This window comes from Misgurnus anguillicaudatus, chromosome 7, assembly GCF_027580225.2.
Source record: "Misgurnus anguillicaudatus chromosome 7, ASM2758022v2, whole genome shotgun sequence".
In the NCBI taxonomy this organism is placed as follows: Eukaryota; Metazoa; Chordata; class Actinopteri; order Cypriniformes; family Cobitidae; genus Misgurnus; species Misgurnus anguillicaudatus.
In genome coordinates this window covers 1,782,901-1,791,926 of record NC_073343.2, presented here as the reverse complement: position 1 = coordinate 1,791,926, position 9,026 = coordinate 1,782,901, and the positions used below count along the sequence as shown (strand labels likewise).

At 38.0% G+C, this 9,026-nt stretch overlaps 1 long non-coding RNA gene across 1 annotated transcript; it reads right to left on the bottom strand.

The window, feature by feature from the left end:
* Positions 1-235: 235 nt before the first annotated feature.
* Positions 236-3,468, bottom strand: LOC141365165 (uncharacterized). Its single transcript, XR_012370337.1, has 2 exons — positions 3,336-3,468; positions 236-659 (listed from the first exon to the last, which is right to left on the bottom strand). It is a non-coding gene; the product is annotated as an uncharacterized lncRNA (long non-coding RNA).
* Between the last annotated feature and the right edge of the window lie 5,558 nt (positions 3,469-9,026).

The following is a 9,026-nucleotide window of genomic DNA, read 5'->3' as shown; positions in this document are numbered from 1 at the left end:
TTCAAGGTGAAATTTGTAACGTTGACGTGAAAACCCTTTCTTCTATTTCAACTGAACGTGCAGAAACTAAATCAGGTTGCTAGGTTGAGTTTAAAGAGTGTAAACACTGTGGCTTTTTGAAAACATTCTTGCGTTTGTTTTAGCCTACTGACATGACAATTGGTTATGTAACCAGTGGGGTATGGTTGGGGTGTGACTATACCTGTTTGGTAAACTGGGGTGAAGGTCAGAAAAGAAAGGAACAGGGCTGTTGCCATCATTTAATATCCCTATTAAAAATGTTTATGCTAGTTGTCCGACTGTAAATCATGCATCACGCTCAATTTGTCTCCATGTGTGATTCAGAGGAAGATTCATTCTGTCATGCAGTTAAAAAATTTCTCCATCGTCCTCTGCCAATGTCGTCTCGCCAGAAGTTCTCATGGCCGGGCTGAGCTGTCCTCTCTTGAGGTTTATGCTCATCAACCATAAGCCATTACAGAATTACTCAGTAGTGTTCCAAGTTATTTTTGGAAATTTGGAAATTCCTAGATTTTCGCTGTATGCCTGGTCGGTGTCCGGCAGATATCATCATGACGAGGGATGAGATGAGTTTACATGTCTTCCCGTATGCACTGAGCCATGTTATGTCTAATCAACCCAGGCCGATTTGTTCTTATCTGAAACAGAAGGTCAAGTAAATGTCATCAAAGTGCATCTATACGTAACCGGTAACTTGCAAACTTTGTTAGCAAAGTTTTCCAAATGGCACAGATAATGAGAAGCTAAATTTTTTTGATGGTGATTGTGGGTGACATGTACAGGTCAAGTGCAGTTTGTGGTCACCACACTAAAAATATTGGGTTGTTTTTAACCAATGGCTAGGTAACTGTTGATTTTGGACAGAACTATTGGACAGAACACATTTCTGGGTTAAAATGACTCAAATAATGGGTTGTTGTAACCCAACGGCTGGGTTGTTTCAACATGGTTGATTAACAATAACCCACCAGTTGGGTAAAAACAACCAATTTATTGGGTCATTTTAACCCAGAAATGTGTTCTGTCCAATAGTTACCCAGCCCTGGGTTAAAAACAACCCAATATTTTTTAGAGTGCAGTGCAGATTTAAAATATGAATTCTTTATACATTTTTTCTTTTAAATAAGTATTTTAAGTTTTCCCATAGGGGACATAATGTCTGAAGCACAGACATTAATCTTGTATCCCAAGATTTAAACGTAATTAAATTTGTATGTATGACAAACCCAGTAAGTTGATAAACAAAGCTCCTTTTTTAAATCTGCTTTGTATTGATTTGTTACTAATATATGGAAATAGCCTACAAAATAGGAGTTTTGCGCAGTGGTGGACTATTGCCTTAACAGCACCAAAGATCATGGGTTTGAACCATAGACTGTAAAAAAGATGGACGACGCAATGTCGCATCCCTCCATTGTAATGAATTGAAGCCAAAATGTACGACCATGGGTGCTGCCATGTTACGTAAAAACGTCAGTTAATGCTCACATGCCAATTCAACCACGCCAATTACAACGACAAGCCCCGTTTCTAATAATATCAAATTACTAGCTAAAATGAAACTTATCACAAAAATGAACAATTGAACATATATCAGTGTGATAGCAACTACCTTAAAGGGACACTCTACTTTATTTGAAAATATACTCATTTTCCAGCTCCCCTAGGGTTAAACATTTGATTTTTACCGTGTTGGAATCCATTCAGCTGATCTCCAGGTCTGGCGCTACTACTTTTAGCGTAGCTTAGCACAATCCATTGAATCTGATTAGACCATTAGCATCGAGCTAAAAAATAACCAAAGAGTTTCAATATTTTTCCTATTTAAAACTTGACTCTTCTGTAGTTACATTGTGTACTTAGACCGATGGAAAATTAAAAGTTGCGATTTTCTAGGCAGACATGGCTGGGAACTATACTCTCATTCTGGCGTAATAATCAAGGACTTTGCTGCCGTAACATGGCTGCAGCAGGCACAATGATATTACGCAGCAGCCGAAAAAAAGTCCCCTTAGTAACTTTCAATGGCAGGGGACTATTTTCAGGCACTGCGTAATATTATTGCACCTCCTGCAGTCATGTTACAGCAGCAAAGTCCTCTAGGGCAGGGGTTTTCAAACTGGGGGGCCCCCAGGGGGGCCGCGAGATGGTGCCAGGGGGGCCCAGTTTTATGACATTTTATAAAATACATTAATTTATCATGAATTCTGTGTAATTAAACATAAAAAAATAAGCCTACTAACCCAAAGCACTACTTTTTTGTATAATTTAATATGTGTTTTAGTAAAATGTTGAGTTTAGAACAGTTTTTTGTCACAAATTTTCTTTGGGGGGCCGCGAAGGAATGCACCATACACAAGGGGAGCCGCATGCTGAAAAGGTTTGGGAACCACTGCTCTAGGGGAGCTGGAAAATTAGCATATTTTCAAAAAAAGAGTGTCTCTTTTAAGGACCAAAACCATATTTTAAATATTTTTTTATTTAGAACCGAGTCCCGTTCGCTTGCATGAAGAGGGCGGGGTTCATGACTTGTACTGCAGCCAGCTACCAGGGGGCGATCAAAGAGCCAGCGGCTTCACTTTTAGAGATGTAAGAGGCACACCCGGTTTGAACCCACCCATAGCCTGCTGAATAAATGTATACCCTGCTTTTGATAAAAGTATGTGCCAAATGCGTAATTGTTTGTTATCTTTTTTTAACACTACAATATAAAATGCTTGATTCTAATTGGCCAGTTGCAACATTCCAAGGTATGTTATTTTGAGATGACAACCACCTGAAACTAATAACACACGGTAACCCGGATTCTGCAAATCACTTTGACAGGTACAGTTTAATATTAACAGTTTAACTAAAAATTTAATATTAATGTCTTTTAAGTAAGCAATAATTGATGGCGCAGGCCGTTGAATTATTCGAAAATGATGCACGCCTAAAGCTTGTAATGCTGCACGATACGAAGTCTAATACACCGCAGGTGTGCATTATTTTCGAATATTTTAAATGACCAGAGTCAATTATTTTGCTTACGTTTACCACAGAAATTGCTCTGATTGTTATTTTAAGTCATTTGACAGGGCAGGTGTGCGTTTTACAGAAAAATTATTAAGACCCATGGACCCAATCAGAATAAAGCATTCAACAGCCCCATGGTATAATAACATATATGCCATTATATTTAATGATTAAACCAAATAGCATATTTGAAGGTCTTGTCTTAAAACGGAAAATAAACAAGTTTTCCTTGTGGAAGGTCTGCATTCGTTAAAAACGAGAAAATAAAATATTTCAAATTAATATTTAATGTACCTTACCTTACTTATGAGGTAAATAGCCGTGTAATAAGCAGGAAAATGTACAGGCAGCCAGTTGTTATCTCCAAATATGTTCCTTTAGTGTAATAGAAAACCCTTCGCTTCAGGTCCAGATCACACTGCTGGGACTTATTTCTGCAGTAACAATCTGCTGCCTATACATTATCACTTACATAAGCTGCTCTTATATGCACCCTTAAAAGTTTGCAAAAGGAAGCATTTACAATCTTTCTCTTGTAGAAAAAAAACTTTATGATGAATGATGAAAAATGATGTCCCCTCATCGTAACACCACCTGTTACAAACAAGCTATGAAGTCATGGTTGCAGTCTATGAAAAAACTACAGACTTTCCCCCCTCCTTCTTGTTTCAATAGACAATAATCAACACAAGACAAAAACAGATCGTCTTTGACAAACCATTGCTGCCCTTTTTGATGCTCATGCACAATAAATCTTGCTTAATCATGACCTAATATGAATATGTGTTTCTTTCCAAGTTAACAAATGCCTAAAGGGACAAATATCTTGTTTGAAGCTCCCAAGCCAGTAAATCCAGTGCAGTACTGTTAAGCTTAACCATTGGCATTATTTTTCACTGGATAAATTGATTTCTTTGCCCTGAGTGAGAAATACAGGATCGTGTAGTGTCTGTGTGGTGTCAGATATGTGTGGTCATAATAAATGATAATGGTTCTTCAATAATGTGTGACATCAGCTTTCTCCCATGAGATGAGCAGCTGTTTCCTGCAAGTCATCCGTTGGTATCCTGGAGCTCCGAGATAACGTTATAGCTCACCGAAATAAACTGAGATGGGCCCTGCATTTGGAAAAGAAAACCAATAGAGTAGTGTAAACAGGGTTAGATCTTTATTATGTGATTACTTTCATAATGGGATTTAATGAGCAACGCTGCTGCAGAATCTCCAGTCTTGATTATCATCATTCATGTTGATTCGTATGTTGATAACATTCATTAGCATTTGTGTAATTGGATCATTCTAAAAAATAAAGGCCCAGTTCACTTTTAATTTCAAAATGTTAAAAAAATTATTATATTTTACAAATTTAAATGAAGGCTTTTTACTAACCTGTATAAAACATTATTAAATACAATTTAACTCTGGTAACACTTTACAATAAGGTTGTATTTGTTCACCATATTTAATGCATTGGCTAACATTAACTAAAAATGAACAATACCTTTACAGCATTTATTAATCTTAGTTAATGTTATTTTCAGCATTTAATGCATTTGAAAATCAAAAGTTTTAACTGTTAACATATTAGTTAATGTACTGTGAACTAACACAAACAATTGTATTGGCATTAACTAACATTAACAAAGATTAATAAATGCTGAAAATCTATATTGCTCATTGTTAGCTAAAGAATATAACAAATAGCTTACAACCTTATTGTAAAGTGTACTTTACATAAATCTGCATGAATGCAAGGCACTATGACCAAAGGTGGACAGTAGTGAAATATTTTTACTTTTTGAATTTTTTAAGTACACATTAAGCATTTTTCTTTGGAAAACATACATTCCAAATCATAATATCATAATTTTTACATGTAATATTTAAATACATTAAACATCTAGTACTTTCTTACTTTTACTTAAGTAAAAAAAGTACATTTACTTGAGTAAAAGTATGAAAGCATACATTTTTAATGTTATTAGGTATTTTAATATACAATATAAAGGAATAAACAGTATGATTCTATGCTTAAATCTAGTCAAGTGCATTTTCCCCCAAGAAATTTTCCCAAGAAAATGTAACTAAAAATACATAAGTACTACTTCTGTCCACCTCTGACTTTGACAAATGGTACCCTTGACCACAAAACCAGTCTTAAGTCGCACAGCCCTGCTGAAAAAACAGCATGACCACCAGCGTCATTTCCATGGTGGTCCATGCTGGTTTGGTGCTGGTTTAGCTGGTGGTCACTAGCATACCAGCACCAAAACACAATATATGCTGGTCTTGACTCTTGCTGGTATGACCAGAATGGGATGCTGGTGCTGGTAAGCTGATGACCACCAGCTAAACCAGCATGCACCAGCATGGAAATTATGCTGGTCTATGCTGGTGGTCACCAGCATACCGGCACCAAAACACAACATATGCTGGTCTTGCTGGTATGACCAGAATGGGATGCTGGGGCTGGTATGCTGATGACCACCATCTTAACCAGCATGGAAATTATGCTGGTCTATGCTGGTGGTCACCAGCATACCAGCACCAAAACACAACATATGCTGGTCTTGCTAGTATGACCAGAATGGGATGCTGGTGATGGTATGCTGATGACCATCAGCTAAACCAGCACCAAACCAGCATGGACCAGCATGGAAATTATGCTGGTCTATGCTGGTGGTCACCAGCATACCAGCACCAAAAACAACATATGCTGGTCTTGCTAGTATGACCAGAATGGGATGCTGGTGATGGTATGCTGATGGTCACCAGCATACCAGCACCAAATCACAACATATGCTGGTCTTGCTGGTATGACCATAATGGGATGCCGGTGCTGGTATGCTAATAACCACCAGCTAAACCAACATGGACCGGCATGGAAAATATGCTGATGGTCACCAGCAAACCAGCACCAAAACATATGCTGGTCTTGATGCTATGCTGGTTTTTCCAGCAAGGAGGTATATTTGGAACAACTTTAAATGCGTTTTTTTCAATATTTAGATTTTTTTGGCACTCTCAGTTCCGGATTTTCAAATAGTTGTAACTCAGCAAAAATTGTGTCATATACTAACAAATGGTCCATACTTTAATATTAAACTTATTTAATCAGCTTTTGGATTATGTATAAATCTACATTTCGAAAAATTTATCCTTATGGCTGGTTTTGTGGTCGAGCACAAATAATATATATCAATATAGGCCTATAAATACTTAACAGTTAAACATTGCATGCAGTGTATTTTTTTAGATTTTGGGGTAAAGTATGACCTTATATTCTTGACATATTTTATTTGAGATTATTAATAGCTCAAATATTTCTTAGAGGACAATGCACCCAACTTATAATAATAATAAAAACAGCCAAAATAAACAGAACCGGATATTCTCATTAATTTAGGTCATACCAGTTTATTTTGAGTGCCATATGGAAATACATAACAGACCATTTTCACAGAGCATGATAAGACAGTTTCTGCATATGGTTGACTAGATAAGAGGAATTGAACTACCGTATCGTAAAATCTTAAACAGCTTGTGAAGCGATTTTAATGAGAAATGCAGAATGTAAATAAGCTATTCTCAATCGATAGGTTGGATCAATAGACATTCAACACACATACTAAAACATCAGTTTAAAGTCACTACACAGGCGAAGGACAAATAATCATATGTCACGAAAAACACTGCAACAAATCACAATGACACCTCATTGCTTTTATACTGCTGATGCTGAATATAAAAAGCCTTTAAAGGCAAGAACACTATCTATTTGTAGAGAAGAAAAATCATGAAGCTTCCTGTAATATTTCTTTTTTTTTTTGGGGGGGCAGCAGTAGGATTAGATTGAGCCCAGAAGGAGATTGTCTGATTTTCGTTTCAGAAACAGACACAGTAATCCATATTTCTGGGTCCAGTCGAGAACTCAACAAAGACATGCACAAAGGTCAAATACTGAACTCTAATCAAGAAGACCCTTTTTCTTCACTGCAAAGAAACATCTGTTTACAATTACATACATAACACTGAGCAATGTTTATTCTTCACTCCTTAAATTTCTTGTCACATCACTGAACAAACCGCAGGAAATTACATTTCTTGCGACATGTATCAGGGCATAACTGGTAGCTGCGGTTTTAGCGCCGATCACGTTACCATGACAACTGAGGTTTGTTTGAGTTTCCTCCAATTGAATTTAAGCCAGATCCAAATCTGTGTTCACTTCCCACAGTCCCAGAGGAGAGCCGGTGTCACGACCGTCAGACCCTCGATGTTGTCAAAACATTCGCTATACTGCATTTGCCTCCTAAAAATCTTATGTTCCCACAACCACACTGTCCTTTTGATCTTCTTTGCTCAAGATAAGAGAGTTCATCTTCTCCATAATTACTTTCATCAGATATTCAATAATTATCATTGTGCGTGACATAAGGCCGGGTTGTTTTGTTTATTTTAGATCGAATCAGCGTGTGAATCCAACTGGCCATGAGCCACATGCATTATAAATCATATAACTTACAGACGAGGACTATGAGTCCCTAAAGCAGAAGTTACACGCCATCCAAAAAATGCTGTGGGATGGTGCCTCGCAAGTAAGTAGATAACGTAAAATATTAACCAAACTTATGTTAAGCGACTTGACCAAATGTTGTTTTTTAACGGCATGCACCAACTTTAGACATACACTCACCTAAAGGATTATTAGGAACACCTGTTCAATTTCTCATTAATGCAATTATCTAATCAACCAATCACATGGCAGTTGCTTCAATGTATTTAAGGATGTGGTCCCGGGCCTAGACAATCTCCTGAACTCCAAACTGAATGTCAGAATGGGAAAGAAAGGTGATTTAAGCAATTTTGAGAGTGGCATGGTTGTTGGTGCCTGGTCTGAGTATTTCACAATCTGCTCAGTTACTGGGATTTTCCCGCACAACCATTTCTAGGGTTTACAAAGAATGACATCCAGTATGCGGCAGTCCTGTGGGCGAAAATGCCTTGTTGATGCTAGAGGTCAGAGGAGAATGGGTCGACTGATTCAAGTTGATAGAAGAGCAACTTTGACTGAAATAACCACTCGTTACAACCGAGGTATGAAGCAAAGCATTTGTGAAGCCACAACGCGCACAACCTTGAGGCGGATGGGCTACAACAGCAGAAGACCCCACCAGGTACCACTCATCTCCACTACAGAAAGGAAAAAGAGGCTACAATTTGCACAAGCTCACCAAAATTGGACAGTTGAAGACTGGAAAAATGTTGCCTGGTTTGATGAGTCTCGATTTCTGTTGAGACATTCAGATGGTAGAGTCAGAATTTGGCGTAAACAGAATGAGAACATGGATCCATCATGCCTTATTACCACTGTGCCGGCTAGTGGTGGTGGTGTAATGGTGTGGGGGATGTTTTATTGCCACACTTTAGGCCCTGTAGTGCCAATTGGGCATCGTTTAAATGCCACGGTCTACCTGAGCATTGTTTCTGACCATGTCCATCCCTTTATGACCACCGTGTACCCATCCTCTGATGGCTACTTCCAGCAAGATAATGCACCATGTCACAAAGCTCGAATCATTTCAAATTGGTTTCTTGAACATGACAATGAGTTCACTGTACTAAAATGGCCCCCATAGTCACCAGATCTCAACCCAATAGAGCATCTTTGGGATGTGGTGGAATGGGAGCTTCGTGCCCTCGATGTGCATCCCACAAATCTCCATCAACTGCAAGATGCTATCCTATCAATATGGGCCAGCATTTCTAAAGAATGCTTTCAGCACCTTGTTGAATCAATGCCACGTAGAATTAAGGCAGTTCTGAAGGTGAAAAGGGGTCAAACACAGTATTAGTATGGTGTTCCTAATAATCCTTTAGGTGAGTGTACAGGTCGAGTTCCATTATAGCAGATTCAATTTGGTTTGCACACCTTCAAAATAACCACAAGTACTTACTTTTGAATTGTCATAAAAAAGATCACAATGTCT